At 42.2% G+C, this 23,375-nt stretch overlaps 1 pseudogene; it reads right to left on the bottom strand.

The window, feature by feature from the left end:
- Window positions 1-22,025: 22,025 nt before the first annotated feature.
- LOC134895449 (5S ribosomal RNA) lies at window positions 22,026-22,144 on the bottom strand (annotated as a pseudogene).
- Window positions 22,145-23,375: the final 1,231 nt, after the last annotated feature.

Genomic DNA, 23,375 nt, shown 5'->3' with positions numbered 1-23,375 from the left:
TCCAAATGATGTCAGATCTTGTAAGATTAATTATTTGTTCGATCAAAAAAAGTGTCTCCAAGGGACAAGAAATTGCAATTGGAACACCCATGGCATTTAAATACTCCCGTTTTTGGTTGCAGCCAACTCTTAGCTCGAATTGGCCCAACATCGGAGGGTGCTAATAGATTTTTAACATTTTTGCTCCTTTTGTAGCAGAAGAGAGGCTTCTCCCTGCAATATTGACCGATGATTTCATCACTGCAGGGGAGGCAGATATAACATGTGCAAAGAGAGTTAGATTTGGGTGTGGTGTGTTCAATCTGCAATCTAAATTGCAGTGTAAAAATAAAGCAGCCAGTATTTACCCTTTACAGAAACAAAATAACCCACCCAAATCTAACTCTCTCTGCACATGTTATATCTACCTCCCCTGCAGTGCACATGGTTTTGCCCAACTGCTAACAAAGGCCCTCATTCCGAGTTGTTCGCTCGCAAGCTGTTTTTAGCAGATTTACTCACGCTAAGCCGCCGCCTACTGGGAGTGAATCTTAGCATCTTAAAATTGCGAATGACGTATTCGCAATATTGCGATTACACCTCTCTTAGCAGTTTCTGAGTAGCTCCAGACTTACTCAGCATCTGCGATCAGTTCTGTGCTTGTCGTTCCTGGTTTGACGTCACAAACACACCCAGCGTTCGCCCAGACACTCCTCCGTTTCTCCAGCCACTCCCGCGTTTTTCCCAGAAACGGTAGCATTTTTTCACACACACCCATAAAACGTCCTGTTTCCGCCCAGAAACACCCACTTCCTGTCAATCACATTACGATCGCCTGAACGATGAAAAAGCAGTGAGTAAAATTCCTAACTTCATAGCAAATTTACTTGGCGCAGTCGCAGTGCGAACATTGCGCATGCGCACTAAGCGGAAAATCGCTGCGATACGAAGAAATTTACAGAGCGAACAACTCGGAATGACCCCCAAAGTTCCTGCTGCGATCATCTCAGAATTACCCCCAAATTCCTGCTGCGATCAACTCAGAATTACCCCCATTATCAACTGATGAGTGCATGTGAACAAGCTCCTGGGTCATTGCCTCCATTGCTGCAGCCATCCCATTTGAGGCAGAATTGATTTGGGCCTGTATGTGATTATTTATCCTGATCAGATGTATAATACTGTCAAATTGGGGCAATTGGCACTCTATAAATTGAGCCTTCATCGACTGAAAGTCCACCAAAGACTGCACCCTCTGATGGGAAGGATCAATGGTGGATCTGGAATAGCAGTGTGGGACTTTACTAAATGTAGTGTAAACTCATTTTCCTCCTCTTCCTCTGCTGGTGGATTCTCTTGTACTGCAGGATACTCGGAATGTGCTGCATTTAAAAGAAATATATAAGTATTAGGATTTTTCCAGGAACAACTTCAGACTTTTTAATTTTAAATGCTTTTTATTTACATTGTTGACATTTCAAGAGCTAATGTAAAAAAATAACATGTTCTTCATGCAAGATATAGCTTATAGACAAATGATTGCTTACAAGTGTGTTACAATGCATTCACTTACCTGTGGAAGGTATAAACTGCTGAATGTTAAAAAATTTTCACTCACACAATGAGTTGATGTATTTTAACCTTGATATATTAAAAGTTATATTTTTAAAATTGTGCACCATAAAAAGGCAGCTTCTATTTGTATACAAAAGTGTATATACAGTAACTTTCTTCTGGCTGCTATTAGTAGCAACACCTGATAATGTCACTGAGTTGGTTTCTATAACACAGAAAATTATGATTTGTAATAGGGGCCACATGAGTTACTAAATCCAAAAAGATTGCCTAACGCAGATGATTTTTTCCCCCTGAAATAGTATTACCTTCCAAATTTAGAATTTCTATGATTTGTGTTCTGAAATGAAAGGTATGTGCACACGGAGCAATATGGCTCAGCGATGTTGACTATATAGTCAAAATCATTAAGAAAGTTAGTGTATATCGCTCTGTGTGTACAGAGTGAACGATAGCGATGAACGTCCCCGCCAGGTCGCTGTCGCTGGAAAAATAGACTGTGCAGGCAAGTCAATTTCGATTATGTCGTTGGAAAAGTGAAAACATTCCCCTATTTAAATGAGTTAGTCAAAATCGCCTATAGCCAAAATTGCTGGTAAAGTTAGTCAAAATCTCCTACTGCCAGTTCAAGGTAAATCGCTCAGTCAAAAATCACTCTTAGTCAAAATCGCTCCATGTGTACGGACCTTCAGATATCTTAAAATTGTACCATATAAACAATCATTGCAGGCTGTTTATTATCATTTCCACCAAATGTCATTATTTATTAAGACTATTACTAGTTTTTGTTACCTGTAATCATACACTTGCGTTCTGTTTATTATAGTGCTGTGTGGACAGTTTATGAAACTAAGGGGAACATTTACCAAGCAGTGATAAGAGCAGAGAAGTGAGCCAGTGGAGAAGTTGCTCCATCAACCAATCAGCAGCTCTGTATAATTTTATAGTATGCAAATTAAACTATATATATGTTACTTCAGTGCTGATTGGTTGCCATGGGCAACTTCTCCACTGGCTCACTTCTCCGCTCTTATCACTGCTTAGTAAATGTCCCCCTAAATCATTAAAACCAAACCAACCAGGCTCTTGCTTTAAATTTCTAACCTCACTAGACAGATAACGCTAATTGCTTATTGGTTACTCTGGATCAATGCATTTGCCTCTAAGTGCAAAGTTAAAATGAGCCCTGTGTTTAGATCAAATACTTTTTGCCCTTTCTGCTCACATGTTCAGTAACATGAGTAATGGGGATCCATTCTGAACAAATTAAACCAATCAACTATTTGTGGCTATTACTGTATAATGTATGTATAAGCAGTGCAAATATTCTGAAATGTGGCATTTCTGATTTTACCTTGTAGACCCTGTAATAAAGTTGTTTTATTCTTAATTACATTTGCTTATAATATTACAGTCAGAGAATATTTTGCATTTGTTGACCACTTTTAATCAATTACAGATTGATGTAACACTGGAGGGAGCCCTTGAATGAGTAATATTTTCAATGGTTTTAGTAAAGCTTGTGATTAGGAAATATCCACACACATTGAAAGACAATTGAAAAGACTGAAATATAAAAATTACATTGCAGATAATTGAGGTGTGTTTACAGTAATGCCTAAAGTTGTATTTAAAGTGACATAGAAATAAAATGTAATATATTAATAATTGTGGTCATCAAAGAATTATGCATTTATGCACGTTGATAGTTAATTACGTTAATAAGTATATTGAAGAAGCAACTTTTGTATTATTATTAAAGCACAGTAAACTGCCTGGATCAGTACATTTTAAAGACACTGTACAGTAATCAAAGAATATTATACTGTTCTGTGGACAGAGCCGTAATTAGTGGTGTGAGAGTGGGTCTGCCACACAGACTACATGGCACAGACTACATGACTCTGTGGGAAGCACCATTGCCACTCCACAGCACTTGCTATTGGCTAGTATCACTACAGTTGTGCCTCCTGGAGCATTCTTTGCATACAGTGGGGCAGATGTATTAAGCCCGGAGAAGTGATAAAGCAGCGATAAGTGCAGGGTGATAACACACCAGCCAATCAGCTCCAATATAGGAGCTGATGACAGGTGCATTATCAGCATGAATTTATCGCTGCTTTATCACTTCTCCAGGCTTAATACATCTGCAACTATATACTTCTCAGGATGCCCCAAGCAGTAATTCACATTCCAGTGCTTGGCAGCTCTGCCCCCTCTATGCAACATTACGACATCATGAGCTTAGAGAGTGGGGCTGGCACAGCATAGCATAGAGCCCTGTTTTGGCACTGTCTGTGCAATATGCATTTCAATCATATTTGCCTACCCTACCAATTTTTGGGGTAGTACCCCACAGCCCCTAAAGGGTAGGTGATTTTCCTGCATCCTACCTGCTTCTGGGAAGGAAGATGTAAAAATCATTGGTAATCATGGGGCCGTGTGAAGGGGCGGGGCTAAATTACTGGCATTAGCCATTAAGCTCCACCCCTCACTGCAGTCCCACAGATTGCTGGGGATGGGCCTTAAGTTCCACCCCTCGCAATAGACCCACGAATCATAGGTGTTTTGAAGTGTTGGGGGCAGGGACTAATAACGAGCCTGTTTGACCCTGCCCTACTTAGTGACATGCAGCATCTCCTCTCTGGGCTTCTCCTGGAGAGTAGACTAAAAAATAGGTACAGTAAGTATGATTTCAGTGCATAAATGGGGCATCTTTCGTTAGCAGAATTTAGCTTTAAGTGTTTCATGAGGAATTACCTCGATCATTTTCGCTCTGTTTAGAATTTTGATATGCTAAAAAAAAATCCTTTTTATATCCCAGCCATAGCAGAATGAACTAACATTGTTGGTATCCCAGCTTGTTCATACAGTAGGTAACAAATTCAGCAAGATTCAGAAGACGGAATTTAAAAATACAATGCAAAGTTCATTCTACAGATTGGCAAAGCAAAACTGAGTGCCAATATTGTATCACCAAATTGTTGCAGCCATGCAAAATGGTCTGTTTTGCTGCACACTTTTCTACTGAAATGTCACACATCTCTATATACTGTATACTGTATATGCAACAGTGAATTAACTTACCTTATTAATATAAATACAATCTAGCGTGAAAAATACATACTGCAATAAATTTAAAATTAGTTCAGGGCTTAATTGATAGTGGCAAGCCTAGGGGAGGAAGAGAAAGGTTTAGTGCCTGTCAGTGGAAAGTGCACATTTTACTCAAAACGGTACTGTGATTAGTAAACAGAAACAAGCTGTAGACCAGGGCAGAAAGGCATGTGCTTTGGAGTCTGTTTCTTATGACTCCCTATATATGAGGTCAACAAGTATTGTGTTCAACACGGTTTTTTTCTATCCACTACAAAATATTGCAAAAAACCTATGTGAGCTGATGACATGTTACAGTCTGAGATTTCAGTGGCAGTGTATTTACTACCATTGTGAAAAATCTCTCTGTAGGCTCCAACAATTCCTCCAATTGTTTATCTGTTCAAATCATTTCAAAGGAATCTGACAATAGGAAACACCCTTTGGCATTATCTTTATGTGCTGTAAAGTGGTGAGTGACAATATTCTGAAGTCTGATTCTTGTAGCCATCACCATATTATTGTTATAATTTGTAATGTAAAATATACTATGAAATGCTTTCCGTACTGCAATTTTCCCAGTTCTTTTAATTTATATATTTTCTACAATATTATTTGGAATATTACCTCCTGTTACAAGATAATAAATCTATATGGAGCATATTTATTTTGTTACATATATATATAATTCACATGGTGTTTTGATGCACAGTGCTAATAGCACTAAAGCAAGCCATTCTCTATTTGTTAAGTGAAAAACCTAAATTTACAGATGTGTCCTCTTTTTATCTTGGCGGCCACTATGGCATGTCATGGCATGCATGCATGCCATGAGAGGGTGCCCACTGGCAGATACATGTGCTGCACTTGCACCCACGATCCCACAGGATCACATAGTGCCAACGGTACCGAAGCATGACATACTGTGTCACACACATGCACGCCAATTTGCCTGCTGCTATGCACACACACATTTGCCATGCTGTCGGTAAAGAAAGAAGAGGACACATCTGTATCTCTCCACCCATGACCTCTCCCCACTCATATTTCCAGCTGTATATCTGTTGTTTCCTCTGGGATGTCCAAGCAATTTTTTAAACTTAACATGTCTAAGACTGAGCTGATAATCTTCATGCCCTCCCAAATAACTTCACCTCCCACAATGTCTTTATCTTCTTACAGCACCACCATCTACTCTAGCCCACAAGTGCTCTATCTTGGGGTTATTTTTGACTCAAACCTCTCCTTCAAACCACAAACTTAGTACCTTTCACAGTTTTGCTGTTTTTACCTTTAAAAATATCTCCAGGATCAGACCTTTCTCAGACTGGAGGCAACAAAGACACTCATCCCCTCACTGGCTATCTCTAGACTGAACCTCTATAACCTACTCTTATATGGCCTCCCTGACTTGCACTTGTTTCCATTCTAATCTGTCCTCTATGCCTCTGCCAGACTTATCTTCCTTTTCAAACCTACTTCATCTGTCTTCCCTCTCCTACAAACTCCACACTGCTTCTTCTTCCGAAACCAAATCCAAGCTTCTCACACTCTCTTACAAAGCCCTGACTGAATCCTCAACTACTTATATCTATGACCTTATCTAATTTACACTCCTGCCCACCCAATTCACTCAACAAATGGCTGCTGCCTCCCCTTTCAACTGATTACTTCCTCCAGCTTCTACCTTTAAGATTTTATTTGTGCTGCTCCCTTCCACTGGAACTTTTTCTCTATCCCTATCAGACTCTCCACTTCTCTGGAAAATATCACATAGGCTTTGAAGACCGAATTCTTTATCAAAAACTTCCATCTCTCATCCTGACCCACTTCCAAATGAGTCTCTCCCCTATGTGCCACCCATATCTGTCTGCCCCTTTCAGACTGTAAGCTCTCATGATCAGGTCCCACTTCTCTCATGTGCTTTTCCTACCCTCACTTATACTATCATCTCCTTCCCACTGCCTACAATAACACCTAAACATTGATATCTGCCACCCTGCTGCTTATTTATGTATCATGACTGCTGATGCAGCAATGTTTATAAACTATGTCCAAGTCTGCAATGTTTTGTACTGAAATTAATTTTTTTTATTTATAGGTACACCATAGCTGCATGTAAGGAATAAGTTACTCTAGACTAGAAAAAATAAACAGAACACTGCAAAGTATGCAGCTAGTAATGGAATTTTTAATTTCTACATGATAATTGAAAATGCAGAGATCTCAGTAACATACATATGCAAACATATGGTAATATTCCAGTCTTGGCAAGGCATCTCTGTTATGAAGGTCCTATTTCTACATTATAATAGAACCTACTTTGGGTAATATGTTCAAGTATTTCTAAACTGAGAGTTAAATTACCTGGATGCCCCCCAAGATGGCATTACAAGTACCAGCTGTGCTACTGTGGGCATTATGTGTATGTGCAGCGCTACTGTGGGAATTATGTGTATATGCGGCACTACTGTGGGCATTATGTGCATTATCAGTGCCACTGTGGTCATTAAATGTATAGTCAAGCACTACTGTGGGCATTATATGCGTAAGCAGCACTACTACTGTTTGCATTATGTTTACAGATGTAGCCATGATCATGTTTGCTGTGATGCAACATTCTTCAACATGGCTCACTGTATGGTATGCAAGGCTGTGACTATTATGACTATTGGCAGCTGGCGATTGCTCCATTTAGTCATAATGTCCAGTGATCCATGAGGAAGCATGCTGCATTGCAGCAAAGATGAGCATGGCTACATCTGTATATGCAGAACTACTGTGGGCATTATGGGTATATGCGGCACTACTACTGTGGGCATTATGTGTGAAACAATGTTACTGTGAGAGTTATATGCATAAGCGGTGCTACTGTGGGCATTATGTGTATATGCGGTGCTACTGTTGGTGTTATGTGAATAAGTGGTGTTACTGTGGTTATTAGGTGTATACTGTATGCATACTTCTATGGTTATTATGCGTATATGCAGTGCTCCTGTGGGCATTTTGTGTATATGCAGCACTACTGTGGGCATTTTGTGCATAAGTGGCACTACTGTGGTCATTATGTATCTACTGTATGTGGCGCTACTGTGGGCATTATGTGTATATGCAGCACTATTGTGGGCATGATGTATATATGCAGCACTGCTGTGGGCATTATGTGCATAAGCAGTGCTACTGTGGGAATGTGTATATGCGGTGCTACTGTAGGCATTATATCCGTAAGCAGCACTACTACTATGGTAATTATGTTTATATGCAGCACTACTGTGGGAATTATGTGTATATGCAGCACTACTGTGGGCATTATGTGTGTAAGCAGTACTATTACTGTGGGCATTATGTGTACATGCAGCGCTACTGTGAGTATTATGGTGATAAGCAGCGCTACTGTGGGCATTATGTCCGTAAGCAGCACTACTACTATGGTAATTATGTTTATATGCAGCACTACTGTGGGAATTATGTGTATATGCAGCACTACTGTGGGCATTATGTGTGTAAGCAGTACTATTACTGTGGGCATTATGTGTACATGCAGCGCTACTGTGAGTATTATGGTGATAAGCAGCGCTACTGTGGGCATTATGTGTATAAGCAGTGCTACTTTGGGCATTATGTGTATATGCAGTGATACTGTGGGCATTATTTGTTTATGCTGTGCTACTGTGGGCACCACAACTGTGGCCATTATGTGTATCAGTGCACTACTGTGGGCATTATGCATAAACGGCACTACTATCGTGGAAATTATGTGTAAGGGGCATTTCTCTGTGGTATAACATATACAGTATAAAGGGGGCTACTGTGTACTGCAGGCATGTCCAAAATGTGGCCCTCCAGCTGTTGTGAAACTACATATCCCAGCATGCCCTGACACAGTTTTGCTGTCAGAGAATGCCAAAGCTGTGTCAGGGCATGCTGGGATGTGTAGTTTCTCAACAGCTGGAGCGCCACAGTTTGGACCTGTCTGGTGTAGCGTAACGTGAATAAGGGGCACCACTATGTGGTGTAATATAAATCAATAATATGAATACGATTGTGCTACTGTGTGGCGTAATTTGAAATGGGGGTACTATTGTGTGGCCATGCCTCTTCCTTGTGAGACCACACCCCTTTTTGGCATACACCTCAGGTGCTTAGTAAAGTGAGGGAAGGAACACATTTATTGTTTCCAGGGGAGCACCGATCACCATAGCAACAGTCCTCGATGTTACCCATTAATAAGTAATCAAAATGGATAAAAATGTGTATGTGTGTATGTGTGTTAGTGAAATCAAAAAGTGTTATGACTGCTATACAGTTCAGAATTCAAGAAAAGCACTAAAGAAAAAAAATGTTATTAGCCAAAGGTTTCAGAGTTAGGGACAAAAAAAATAGCTTTAAAAATTGTTCCTAACTAGTACTTTTTAATCAAAGTTGTACCCACTTTACATGTTGACATGATTTAGAGGTGGATGCAAATGCCAACTGTGCACACAGCAGATCTACAAAAATTACAAAAATATGAAGCTGCCACAGGGATTTGTTCAGATATGGTCACTGATGGCATCTCTGAACTGAAACTTGTGTACAAAGATGTTCCATCAGACATTCATTGGTTGCACCATTGATCACATGGATCAGAGTGTCCATTGTAAGAAAGCCACTGGAGGCTTTACAGCTGCAGAACAGTTCTCAGTCCCACCTCTGACACACCAAAAAAAATGGTTGTGGCATGCCTGTGTTTTTAAAGCCACCCCCATTATTTCCCTTCAAATTATTACAACTGGTCACTTTAGAAATAAATACTTAAGTGTGGAGCATGCGCAGTACTTAAAAAAAAAAATAGCTTAAAAGTGCAAAAATTGGCACCATGTCCACCTATGACTTGGACCCTAAATAACACATACTGTAAAGTCATCTTCTTCATCCACAATGTTTTGTCTTTCACCCACGCAGTTTTCAGATAGCGTGCAGAATACAGGTGGGCATTAGGTGTCACTAATCATTTAGCTAAACTGTAACAATGGGGACTGCTAATAGAAATATGACATTGATTTAAACTTAGATTTATGTTTTGCTTTAATTCCCATTAAGTCCAATCCCTTACTCTTCTTTCTCTATCTTGTCTTCATCACCTTATTGTCCTTTCCACCTGCATCCCTGAAACTCTTAACTTTTTCTTCAAACCTTCGGAATCATATACTGTGTATGAACAATAAGGGTTCAGTATTGTACTTGTCACTTAAAAGTACTTGAATGTTAGTAGTGTATAAACAATTTGCTAATATAACCATTACTGAACAAATGAAGTACTATACAATACAGTACAGCTGTGAAGAAATATCAGCAATATTGTGCTCAATGCCAGCAACAGAGAGCGTAGGGCCTGACATACTCATATTTTTAGGACCCCCCATTCCTGCCCTTTTGGTTCAGGCCAGTCATTGGCTCATCCCCTATGCTTCTCTGAGCCTCAACCCTCTAGTACAGTCTCTCAGCCTCGTATTCCCTAGTGTATCTCAGCACCCTTCCAACCCTGTCTCTCAGCCTATCTGTATCTCTCCAGCACATCCCCTTCTGTCTCTCCAAGACATCTCAATGTATTCAGCAACATACCCCCTTTGTCTCTGCATTTCCATCCCCCACACAATATATCTCTCCATTTCCAGCCCCCTGGCACCATATCTTCCCATCTCCAGCCCACATTTACCTTCTGCTGCCTTACTTTGTGACTACAATACATCACAGGATGGCTGCAGCGGAGCAACCTGTCTGGTCACTTGGACTACTGAGAAATTCAGGGACTCTCAGAATCTCAGGGCCTGGTACAATTGTGCCCCTTCTATCGCCACTGTCACTCGGACTGATTACGCTACAGTAACAGTCAGAAATGTGTGAAACCAAACATTGTAGTGCTGTTAGGCAGCACATCACCTTCAAATTAATTGTACCCTGTTCAAGTTAGGCCTTGTGCACTAACATGAACAGATATTTTTTTTTTTTTACCACTTATACAGTTTGTTAAATCTTTCCAAAAGCTTGTTAAAAAAAAGTAAGTGGACAAATCAGAGCTGGAATATAGCAGAACAAAGATAAGCAGAATAAAAAAAATATATATTTCACTATAATTTTGAGCCAAAATTTGAATGAAGTGCAGTGAACATTTCATGCAACTATACTGTAGTAACTGTATAAAAGGAGCTCATGTATAAAATAAGTTACTGTAAAAAAGGAGCTATTGTATTAATAATGTCATCAAGGTCATCACGGACGGATTTTCACAGGCTCTGTTGCTACCTGTAAGCACAGTGTCCACAGGAGTTGACACTTCTTTTCCTTTCTTCCACACCACAATAAGACCAAGTGATGGAGCACTTATATATGTTATGTGTATGCATCATTATCTAGAAGCAGGGCTGCATTAAGGGCCACATGGGCCCAGGGCTGAAAATAAGGGCCTATTGTGAGAATTGTAAGGGCTATGACAAATGCAGTGTGGATGTGTCCAGAGCCATGTGTGCATGTATGTACACCCACTACACTATCAGCCCCAATATCTCTCGAAATATGTAAAAATACAATAATTACATCATTTTTGTGAGGAAAATAGCAATAAAACGTCATATTTATTAATTATGTCTGGACATGTGGCCAGCTGGCTGGCTGACCATCATCTTGCTGTCATAATGATGGGCCTATTTTTAAGTGGAGGCCTGGAGCTGCAGTCCCATCTGCCCCATTGTTACTCTGGATCAGTAAACTCTCTCACACAAAAAATATAATTGCCGACTCTAGTTCCGGCTATCCTCTGCTACTCATAGACACTTAGGTGTGACAGAAGGGTTTTGCATAGGGTGGCAATCCCGAGATTGGTATCAGTGGGATCATGGGATTTAGGCCACAAATCGGATGGGATTCAATCCCAGGATTGGAAGCTACAATCCTGGGGATTGCAGGACCAGATGGCCCCTTAATGCCGGGCAGCATTGAGCATCCTCAGGATGCACAATGATGCCCGGCTCCCTCTTCCTCCTGTGCAGTGTGACCTCTGACATCACACTGTGCAGTCACCAGCATGTCACCTGTTGCCTCATCCCAGCTCTCCCTGCAGTCACCAGTCCAACACCTGCAGCCTCCTCCCAGCTCCCCCTGCAGTCACCAGGCCGTCACTCACCACCTTCCCCTGCAGTCACCAGCCCATCACCCTCTGCTGAGTCTAAATGAAGATTCCCACCCTCCTGTCCCTGCAGTTTGGTGTTGGTGTGTTATGTCTGCAGGGAGTGGCGGGAGGGGAGAGACGGGGCGGTGCATGGGGGATGGCTGGACATACAGTAAAACAGCTAATCCCGGGTATCCCGGTAATCACGGGATTGACCAAAATTCAATCCCGATACCTGGGATTGAAAAAATGGCCCCAATTTGCCACTCTAGTCTTGCAGATTACCCTCACTGTTCACCAAGGGAAACCTATCTATGACAGTTTCCACTTTTTCAGCATGGCGACTCTGCTTTCCACCCCTTTCTTGCACTCCTTAGCCTTCTCTTATTCCTGAACTAAGAAGACTTGTTCTCAGCCCCTTCTTACCTGCAGGATTCACTTGTGCACGACCTGTAAAATACCCAATAGCAACCTGTAAAATTTCCTTCCTGATACCATGCAGTGCACATAGGAAAGTGATACCTTGCTGACTGTTGGTTAGAACATTCAACAAAACCTGAAATTCAATGAACCAAAGAATACAAAAATGTTTATTACATAATTGCTTACCAAATTTTATTTGTATTTAATTTAATTTTACATTTCTAAAGGAATGCATGTCATTAGCAATGAATATTAAGCACCATAATACAGTATATTATTTAAATATTCTGTATTTCCTTGGAGAGTTTTACAGTATTTCAGGTCTGTGTTAATTTGAGAATACTGATCATAATTTCACAAATTCTTGGGCAAGGTCAAATGCTCAATGGACAGCTAAATTAGGTTATCACTTAGCAACACAAAAGTGTATCAGTCCTTTTAACAATATTTTTTTTACTTGGTCATGAGCAGCTTTAGACAAAACATCACTGTCTCCATTGATTTCCCTGAAGATAAAATCATCAGCTGGAAAATATTTGTGGGCCTGAAAAATAAATGACCAGCACATCGTTGAATAATAAGTCACTTGAGAAAAATGTATACAAAATAAATCTCTACTTGTAAAAAGGAGGAATAGATAAATTGAGCACAATATTGAATTTACATTGTGCATGGCTAGTCTTGTATAGCATTTTATTAGTAAGGTTTACTTTGGTAGTGTTCAAACTTGATATCCAAATGTATTTAAAATGAACCTGTTGTTTTTACATTAGACTGGTTTATTCAATATACTGTAAGAAGGATTTGCTTAGTTGACAATAAATAAAAAAAACATTTCTCAATGAAATTCTCCAAGGTAATCCAAGGTGGAAAAGCCATTATTATTTTTATAATTTTAATCTGTCACTCATAGGGCTGAAATACATGCGCTGGCTTTTACCGGCCGGGAAAAAGCCGGATGGCTTTTTCCCGTGCTGGTATTGTAGTTATCAGTGTGATGGGTAGGGGTCTTTCACACTGCACGGCCCGGCCCAGCTTCCGGGTTGCAGCCGGAAATGTCCACTGGAATGTCCGGCTGCCGTGCCGTCTTTGTGGGCAGTGGACCGTGTGTGTGAAGGGGAGCTTTCACACACAACTTTTTTTTTCAAGCCATTGTCTAATGCTGCGCATGCGCACAGCATTACACACGGCTCAAAGCCATTGTGTGTGAAAAACTCTGCTGGATGGCAAAAAGCCGGACAAAGTTTGTCCGGCTTTTTGCCATCCGGGAAAAAACAGAGTGTGTGTTATAGCCCATACTGTATCTATCAATCTATTGTAGTGTTAGAAAGATTCCATGCTTAAGTCCAGATGGTTAAATCAAATTGATGGAGGTGCTTATTAAAGTAAATACTTACTCAATCAACAATTTTTCAGAAAAAGTTTATGAACCTCTTGGATAAACAAGTCAATTAGTCAAAACACCATATGTAGGAGTATCATGGATTTCAGCTTTTGTACCAGTGAACTTGCTGTTCTTGATGGAACTACTGTATGAATTATACTGTACAAGCATGTTCTACAGATTATGGGGTTCATCCCGAGTTGATTGCTCGCTAGCAGTTTGTAGCAGCCATGCAAACGCAAAGTCGCCGCCCACGGGGGAGTGTATTTTAGCATAGCAGGAGTGCGAATGTCTGTGCAGCAGAGCGCCTGCAAACACATTTTGTGCAAAACAAGACCAGCCCTGTAGTTACTCATCCTGTGCGATGTTTGCTGCGATGAGTGACACGATAATGACGTCAGATACCCGCCCAGCAAATGCCGGCCACGCCTGCGTTTTTCAAAACACTCCCAGAAAATGATCAGTTGACACCCATAAATGCCCTCTTACTGACAATCTCCTTGCGGTCGGCTGTGCGATTGAAATCGTCGCTAGAAACAGTGCAAAACCACAATGGACTTTGTACCCGTATAACGTGTGTGCGCATTGTGGTGCATCTGCATGCGCAGATTAGCTGTTTTTTTCACTGATCGCTACGCAGCAAACAACGGCAGTTAGCGATCAACTCGGAATGAACCCCAATGTCAGAGTATGTATGTGAACTGTACCTTAGCTAAAGCTTAAGACAATGGGGCATATTTACTAAGATTCATATTTTGGGCAATTTCAGTCGAAATAGAAGTCGACTGAAATCGGCCATGCAAAATTGCAACTTTTTGTTTTTGTAACCAGTAATTTACTAAGATACCATGTTTGTCATATTCGTATTTTCCGATTGTCAATGTCATTCATATTTCTTGTGTGCATTTTCCAGCCATATGTGTTTGTGTCTGGCCGAACATGGATATTTGGATGCATGATTCGAAATTTTCAAGTGCAGCAGTGTTTTGTGGACAGTGCAGCCGCATTTTTACATTTACTTTCACTATTGATGGTGATGCATGATTGGTTGTGTAGAATTCATGGGAGTGTCAAAGCGCAGCCATATAAATGCGTGCCAAACCGTCCGCACCTCATGGGTTTAGTTAGTGGAGAGGTGAGAAATAGTGATTTTATTATTATTATTTATTATTATTATTTTATACCATCACAACAATATCAAATGCATGTTTTTTTATGTTTGTTTTTTTAGAGATGAGCGGGTTCGGTTCTCAGAGAACCGAACCGTACCGGACTTCACCATTCGAGCCCGGATCCGAGTCAGGCTCGGGTTTTCCAACCTGACTCGGAAACCAGAACAAGGCAAAACATCATCATCCCGCTGTCAGATTCTCGCAGGGTTTGGATTCCATATAAGGAGCCGTGTGTCCCCACCATTTTCACTGTGGCATTGGAGAGTGTAGAGAGAGGACGTGTCTCCGTTCTCTCAGTGTCTGTGTCTTGTGCTGTATTTGTCCAGTCACAGTGGTTGTGTCCTCTTGCTGCCATATGTCCATTGCTGCTGTGTTGTGCTGCATCAGTTCAGTGGTGGTGTATTGTGCTGCATCAGTTCAGTGGTAGTATCCTGTGCATCAGCCATCAGTTATTCCAGTGACCAGGCAGTCACAGTGGATGTGTCCTTTTGCTGCCATATGTCCACTGCTGCTGTGTTGTGCTGCATCAGTTCAGTGGTGGTCTATTGTGCTGCATCAGTCCAGTGGTAGTGTTCTGTGCATCAGCCATCAGTCATTCCAGTGACCGGGCAGTCACAGTGGTATAGTCTGCAGCCATATGTCCTCTGTTGCTCTATAATAAAAATAACAACAACAACAAGTCCCTTACAGTGTTGCTGTGTTGTCCTGCATTAGACCAGTGGTAGTGTCCTGTGCATCAGCCATCAGTCATTAAAGTGACCAGGCAGTCACAGTGGTATACTCTGCAGCCATATGTCAACTGCTGCCGTATAATAATAATAATAATAACAACAAGTCCCTTACAATGTTGCTGTGTGGTCCTGCATCAGATCAGTGGTAGTGTCCTGTGCATCAGCCATCAGTCATCCCAGAGTCCAGGCAGTCACAGTGGTATACTCTGCAGCCATATGTCCAGTGCTGCTGTATAATAATAACAAGTCCCTTAGGAGTGTTGCTGACTGTGTTGTCCTGCATCAGACCAGTGGTAGTGTCCTGTGCATAAGCCATCAGTCATTCCAGTGACCAGGCAGTCACAGTGGTATACTCTGCAGCCATATGTCCTCTTTTGCAGTATAATAATAATAACAACAACAACAACAAGTCCCTTACAGTGTTGCTGTGCTGTCCTGCATCAGACCAGTGGTAGTGTCCTGTGCATCAGCCATCAGTCATTAAAGTGACCAGGCAGTCACAGTGGTATACTATGCAGCCATATGTCCACTGCTGCCATATAATAATAATAATAATAATAATAATAATAATAATAATAATAATAACATCAACAACAACAAGTCCCTTACAGTGTTGCTGTGTTGTTCTGCATCAGACCAGTGGTAGTGTCCTGTGCATCAGTCATCAGTCTTTTCAGTGACCAGGCAGTCACAGTGGTAAACTCTGCTGCCATATGTTCACTGCTGCCCTATAATAATAATAACAACAAGCACCTTACAGTGTTGCTGTGTTGTCCTGCATCAGACCAGTGGAAGTGTCCTGTGCATCAGCCATCAGTCATTCCAGTGACCAGGCAGTCACAGTGGTAAACTCTGCTGCCATATGTTCACTGCTGCCATATAATAATAATAATAATAACAACAACAAGTACCTTACAGTGTTGCTGTGTTGTCCTGCATCAGACCAGTGATAGTGTTCTGAGCATCAGCCATCAGTCATTCCAGTGACCAGGCAAACACAGTGGTATACTCTGCAGCCATATGGCCAATGCTCCTGTGCCGCATATTGTGTTATAGATCTCCAGAAAAATAATGGAGAACAAAAATTTTGAGGATAAAATAGGAAAGATTAAGAACCACTTTCTCCTAGTGCTAAAGCTGTTGCCACTAGCCATGACATAGATGATGAAATGCCATCAACATCGTTATAGATCTCCAGAAAAATAATGGAGAACAAAAATTTTGAGGATAAAATAGGGAAAGATTAAGAACCACTTTCTCCTAGTGCTAAAGCTGTTGCCACTAGCCATGACATAGAAGATGAAATGCCATCAACATCGTCTGCCACGGCCGATGCCCAATGTGATAATAGAGGGCATGTAAAATCCAAAAAGCCAAAGTTCAGTAAATAGACATCAAAAAATAAATTTAAATGGTCTGAGGAGAAATGTAAACTTGCCAATATGCCATTTACGACACGGAGTGGCAAGGAACAGCTAAGACCCTTGCCTATGTTCATGACTAGTTGTTCAGCCTCACGTGACGATGGAAGCCCTCATCCTCCCGCTAGAAAAATTAAAAGAGTTACGCTGGAAAAAGCACAGAAAAGAACTGTGCATTCTGAGATAGTATCACAACTCCTCAAAGAGAGTCCAAGTGTCCGCTAAGTATGTGGGACTTGTGGATGGAGCCCTTTATTCACTGTACCAGGATTCAAGGGTGATCAATTTGTTGAAATCAGAGCACCACATTTTGGCCACCGTGCTAGATCCTAGGTTTAAAGCCTACGTTGTATCTCTCTTTCCAGCAGACAAAAGTGTGCAGAGGAGCAAAGACCTGCTGGTGAGTAAATTGTCAACTCAAGCGGAACGTGACCCGTCAACAGCTCCTCCTTCAATTTCTCCCACCACTGGGGCTGCAATGAAAAGGATAAGATTTCCTATCCCACCCGCTGGCGGTGATGCAGGGCAGTCAGGAGCGAAAGCTAACATCTGGTCTAGACTGAAGGACCTGCCAATGATTACTGACATGTCTACTATCACTGCATATGATTCTGTCACCATTGAAAGAACGGTGGAGGATTATATGAGTGACAGCATCCAAGTAGACATGTCAGACAGTCCATGTGTATACTGGCAGAAAAGAGAGGCAATTTGGATGCCCTTGCACAAACTGGCTTTATTTTACCTGAAATTGCCCCCCCCCCCCCCCCTCCAGTGTGTACTCCGAAAGTGTTTAGTACAGCCGGTAACTTTGTCTGTGATCGACGTAGGAGGTTACTTCCACAAAATGTGGAGAAGATGATGTTCATCAAAATTAATTATAAATTCCTCCAGGAAGACCTTGACCAGCAGTTGTCTCCGGAAAGTACACATGGACCTGTGATGTTGGATTCCAGTGGGGACTAATTAATACTCTGTGAGGAGGAGGAGGAGGAGGATGTACACAGTGAAAGGGGTGAGGAATTGGAGGATGAGGATAAGATCGACATCTTGCCTCTGTAGAGCCAGTTTGTGCAAGGAGAGATTCATTGCTTCTTTTTTAGTGGGGGCCCAAACAAACCACTCATTTCAGCCACAGTCGTGTGGCAGACCCTGTTGCTGAAATGATTGGTTTGTTAAAGTGTGCATGTCCTGCTTATACAACATAAGGGTGGGTGGGAGGGCCCAAGGTCAATTCCATCTTGCACCTCTTTTTCTTCTTTGCATCATGTGCTGTTTGGGGACTAGTTTTTTAAAGTGCCATCCTGTCTGACACTTCCGCATATATCCAGTGGTACTGCCATTTAATTCCAGTGATTTTGCGGTATAATTCCAGTGATTTGAACGTATAATTCCAGTGATTTTGCCGTTTAATTCCAGTGATATTGCCGTTTAATTCCAGTGATTTGGATGTATAATTCCAGTGATTTGAACATATAATTCCAGTGATTTGAACGTATAATTCCAGTGATTTGGACGTATAATTCCAGTGATTTTGCAGTATAATTCTAGTGATTTGGACGTATATTTCTACTGATTTTACTGTTTAATTCCAGTGATTTGGACATATAATTCCAGTGATTTGGACGTATAATTCAAGTGGGAATTGTTTGTGTCACTTGGCTTAGTCATACAGCTTCCTCATTGCACCTCTTCGAAATCTTTGTATGAGGTGCTGTTTGGGGCCTAGTTTTTGAAAAGTGCCATCCTGTCTGACACTGCCGTATGAGTCCAGGGGTACTGCTATATTGTCCACCAATTGCAGAATTTTTGAAAAATAACAGGTGCATGCAGGAGATGCTGTCAGTGGACCAAACAATTGCGGCCCACTTTCGACATTCAGCCACAATGCTACACTAATAGATGGGCCAGGTGGTTGTATCGCTTAGCTTAGTCATACAGCAACCTCGGTGCACCTCTTTTTCTTCTTTGCGTCATATGCTGTTTGGGGCCTTTTTTTTGGATATCTGCCCTCCTGTCTGCCACTGCAGTGCCACTTCTAGATGGGCCAATTATTTGTGCCGCTTGGCTAAGTCATACAGCTACCTCATTGCACCTCTTCAACATCTTTGTATGAGGTGCTGTTTGGGGCTTTTTTTTATATCTGCCCTCCTGTCTTCCACTGCAGTGCAACTCCTATATGGGCCAATTGTTTGTGTTGCTTGGCTTAGTCATACAGATGTTAGAGGGATTTTTTTGCGGAGGAGCGAAAAAAAAGACTGTTTTTTGTCTCTCTGGGGCACACTTTAAATCAATTGATGTAAGTATGATGAAAATATAGGTTACACTAGGGGTGGGCAAAATACGGCCCACGGGCCAGATGCGGCCCACAAACCAATCCTGCCCGGCCCACTGCCTCCCACCAGCAAGCAATGACAAGTGGCCCGACCAGCTGAGTTGCTTGTCATTGCTCTGCACTGCAGTACCTCCAAGCTGCCAGCGGCTCCTCTCTCCCCTGCTGCTGCGTTGTAGCAGCCTCCTCCTCCCGGCTCCAGACTCCACAGTGACAACGGCTTTGTTCAGCCGAAAAGGGGGTGGGGCTATGTGTCGATGAAGGGGCGGGGCTACATGGGCCCTCAGGGGGGCGGAGCTACACGGGACAAGAGCCAGACTGCTGCAGATCCATCCTTCCTGCCACTGCCAGCCAGATCAGTAAGTTAATGGGAAAAGTGAGTGAGAGAAAGTGTGTGTGTGTGTGTATATATATGTGAGATTGTGTGTGTATTTGTGTGTGCGGACAGTGGCGTCAGTCTGTTTTTAGGTTTGGGGGAGAGATCTTTAGCTCTCGCTGTACCAAACCCTCACCGTGTCACCCCCATGGTGTTCTGTCACTGTCACCCCCCGTGTTCTGTCACTGTCACCCCCCGAGTTCTGTCACTGTGTCACACCCCCCGTGTGCTGTCACCGTGTCACCCCCACTGTGTTCTGTCACTGTGTCACACCCCCGTGTTCTGTCACTGTCACCCCCCCGTGTTCTGTCACTGTGTAACACCCCCCGTGTTCTGTCACTGTCACCCCCCCATGTGCTGTCACCGTGTCACCCCCACCGTGTTCTATCACTGTGTCACACCCCCGTGTTCTGTCACTGTCACCCCCCCGTGTGCTGTCACCGTGTCACCCCCACCGTGTTCTGTCACTGTCACCCCCCCATGTGCTGTCACCGTGTCACCCCCACCGTGTTATGTCACTGTGTCACCCCCCCGTGTTCTGTCACTGTCATCCCCCCACGTGTTCTGTCACTGCATCACCCCCCCGTGTTCTGTCACTGTCACCCCCCCGTGTTCTGTCACTGTGTCACACACCCCGTGTTCTGTCACTGTCACCCCCCCGTGTCACCCCCATCATGTTCTGTCACTGTGTCACCCCCCCCATGTTCTGTCACTGTGTCACCCCCCCGTGTTCTGTCACTGTGTCACCCCCATGGTGTTCTGTCACTGTCACCCCCCGTGTTCTGTCACTGTCACCGCCCTGTGTCACCCCCATTGTGTTCTGTCACTGTGTCACCCCCCCATGTTCTGTCACTGTGTCACACCCCCCGTGTTCTGTCACTGTGTCACCCCCATGGTGTTCTGTCACTGTCCCCCCCTGTGTGCTGTCACCGTGTCACCCCCCGTGTGCTGTCACCGTGTCACCCCCCGTGTGCTGTCACCATGTCACCCCCACCGTGTTCTGTCACTGTGTCACCCCCCCAATGTTCTGTCACTGTGTCACACCCCCCGTGTTCTGTCACCGTGTCACCCCCATGGTGATCTGTCACTGTCAACCCCACCGTGTTCTTCTGTCACCGTGTCGCCCAGAGGCGTCACCGGGTGTGGTGACACCCGGAGCGCACTCTGTACTATTAAACCCCCCCCGCTCAAGCCCAGTGGGGCCCAAAAAGGTTGTGTGGCCTAATTTAAAAGGGGTGGGGCCTGGCGGGTATTTTCTCTTTCGCGCCGGGGGCATGTCCAGCTTCCCCGAAGATGCTGGCTGCCCCCGGAGACTGGATTGTGTGTGCCGGTTCTTATCTGTGACCCCTCGTGTTCTGTCACTGTGTCACACTCCCTGTGTCATATCACTGTGTCACACCTTTCCCCAGGGGCCATAAGACACTGGATAATTTGCTTGCTGCGCAATCATTATCCTAAATAAAATGTTAATGTGTAATAGGGGGCTCTACCTTCCGTACTGTGTAAAAGGGGGCTCTACCTGCCGTACTGTGTAAAAGGGAGCTCTACCTGCTGTAATGTGTAAAAGGGGGCTCTACCTTCCGTACTGTGTAAAAGGGGGCTCTACCTGCTGTAATGTGTGTAAGTGGCGCAATTTGAATAATGGAGACTATTGTGCAGCCTAATACGAATCTGTATTATTTTTTGTCCACACTCCTTCCACATGAAGCCACGTCCCTATATTTTTGGCAAGTGGGGGGAGCTGCTATTTTGTGTGTGGCCCTCGGATACTGACAGGAAATGTCAAGTGGCCCCTCAGCTGAAATAATTGCCCACCCCTGGGTTACACTGTGTGTGTAAGATTAAAACTTAACTTTTAATGGTGCTGCTGATTCTAAGCAGACGATGACAATTAATTTTTCATAAACAAAGATTGGGAGATAATATCGAATTAAATCATGATAAAAAAAATGTTGAGTAGGGTAAAAAGTTACTTACGCCTTCTATATTTTAAGTGAGTGTTAATATGAAACGTAAGTGAGAGCGAAAATGTTTATTTCCCAGTTCTCTCAATCAATTTATGAGATTATATATGGATGTATGCTCATAAGAGAGGAACCGGCTATGTGACTCCCAACTCCTATGAAGTAACCATTAGAATTGGCTTGTGCCACGGTATAGTATCCCTGTCCTGGGCAGTACAAATTGTTATAAAAATTATGGTTGTATATTTGATTCTATTCCACTTCTGCTCAAGAGAAATTATAGGGAAGTATAACAGAACTAGTCACTTCTGCTTTTGCCCATCTGTGGACATCGACTGGGCAATGAGAGAGTGTTTAACCTAAGTATTCTGGTTATGAAGAAAGTAAGAACACTTCTGCTTTCCTGGGTGCATTCATATCCCTTAGGACTACAGTACCCGGTATTCCCAGATGGTCTCCCCTTCTGGTACTGACCAGGCCCAACGCTGCTTGGCTTCCAAGATCAGATGGGATTGGGCATATCCAGCATTGTAGGACTGTAGATAATTGAAGGAGGAGTCTATTTTCATGCAGGGACACCCAATGGGATGAGAGAGTGTTGAAAAATCAGAGAATGCAAGAGTTCTAGATTTGAAGGTAACTATCAAGAGTATGTAAAGAGAGGAAAAGTATTAAACCTGAAGAATCAGGATGGAAAGTAATAGGTAAGTATTGCACTTCTGCTGTCCACTAAGGAGCCCCTTTTACTGTAATAGCATTGCAGAGAACAGTCCATGAGTCATGGATAAGAGAGTGCATGAAATGAAAAGAAAAAGATATAAGGCTCAGGGTAGAAGAATGATAAGTCCATAAAATATATCCCCATTAAAGAGGCAAGTTATGGTTATTAATATCACATGTGAACATTCACAAACATGCCCATTCTACAATATGAATAGTGTGATTCTTCAAATTACATCAAAAGGAGAAGAAAGGGTGTATGTGTATATATATATATATATATATATATATATATCTCTTTATTGAGTAGAAATTCTAATAATACTCCAAGAAGTGTATATCTCTGTGATGACCAAATTTTTGCAGTTTGCTGAGAGCAATAAATTCAGACTGAAAATCTTAGAAATAAATATCCATATACAGAGAGCAAGAGCACCCCAAAATCAATTGTAAGGGATGTAGAGACAATTTTTCATAATTATGACCAATTTCCAATGCAGATACATTTGATTTATACCACAGTAAAAAGAACACATTCAGAGAGATGCTCAAAATAGGTAATGATACTCCAAGAAATGTATATATCTGTTAATACCAAGTTTTTGCAGTTAATGCTGAAAGCAATAGATTCAGATTGGAAATCCTATAGATAAATCTACATATACAGAGAGCAAGAACACCCCAAAATCAATTATAAGGGATGTAGAGATAATTTTTCATAGTAATGCCCAATTATCAATGCAGATACATTTAGTTTCTCTTGTACGTCAGTAAAAAGAACACATTCAAAGAAATGTTAAAAAATAGGTTACCATAAAATGACACACTGTATGACTGCAAACAGTACACAATCCTTATACAATTATATATGCAGCTAATAAAGGCTATGTAGCTTCTATTATGTGGTATTAATGTGCCTGTTATGCAAGTTATGGTCCCCAGGTGCTAAAAAATCAGCAGTGGATTATAGTCTTTTATGCTGCAATTTTCTTATGTAGATATTTTGCCCAGGGAGTTGTTGTTTATATATCCCAATAGCTCTGTATATATAGAAA

This window comes from Pseudophryne corroboree, chromosome 3, assembly GCF_028390025.1.
Source record: "Pseudophryne corroboree isolate aPseCor3 chromosome 3, aPseCor3.hap2, whole genome shotgun sequence".
Taxonomy (NCBI): Eukaryota; Metazoa; Chordata; class Amphibia; order Anura; family Myobatrachidae; genus Pseudophryne; species Pseudophryne corroboree.
Note: the sequence above shows the minus strand (reverse complement) of the source record. Positions and strands in the feature narration are given on the sequence as shown.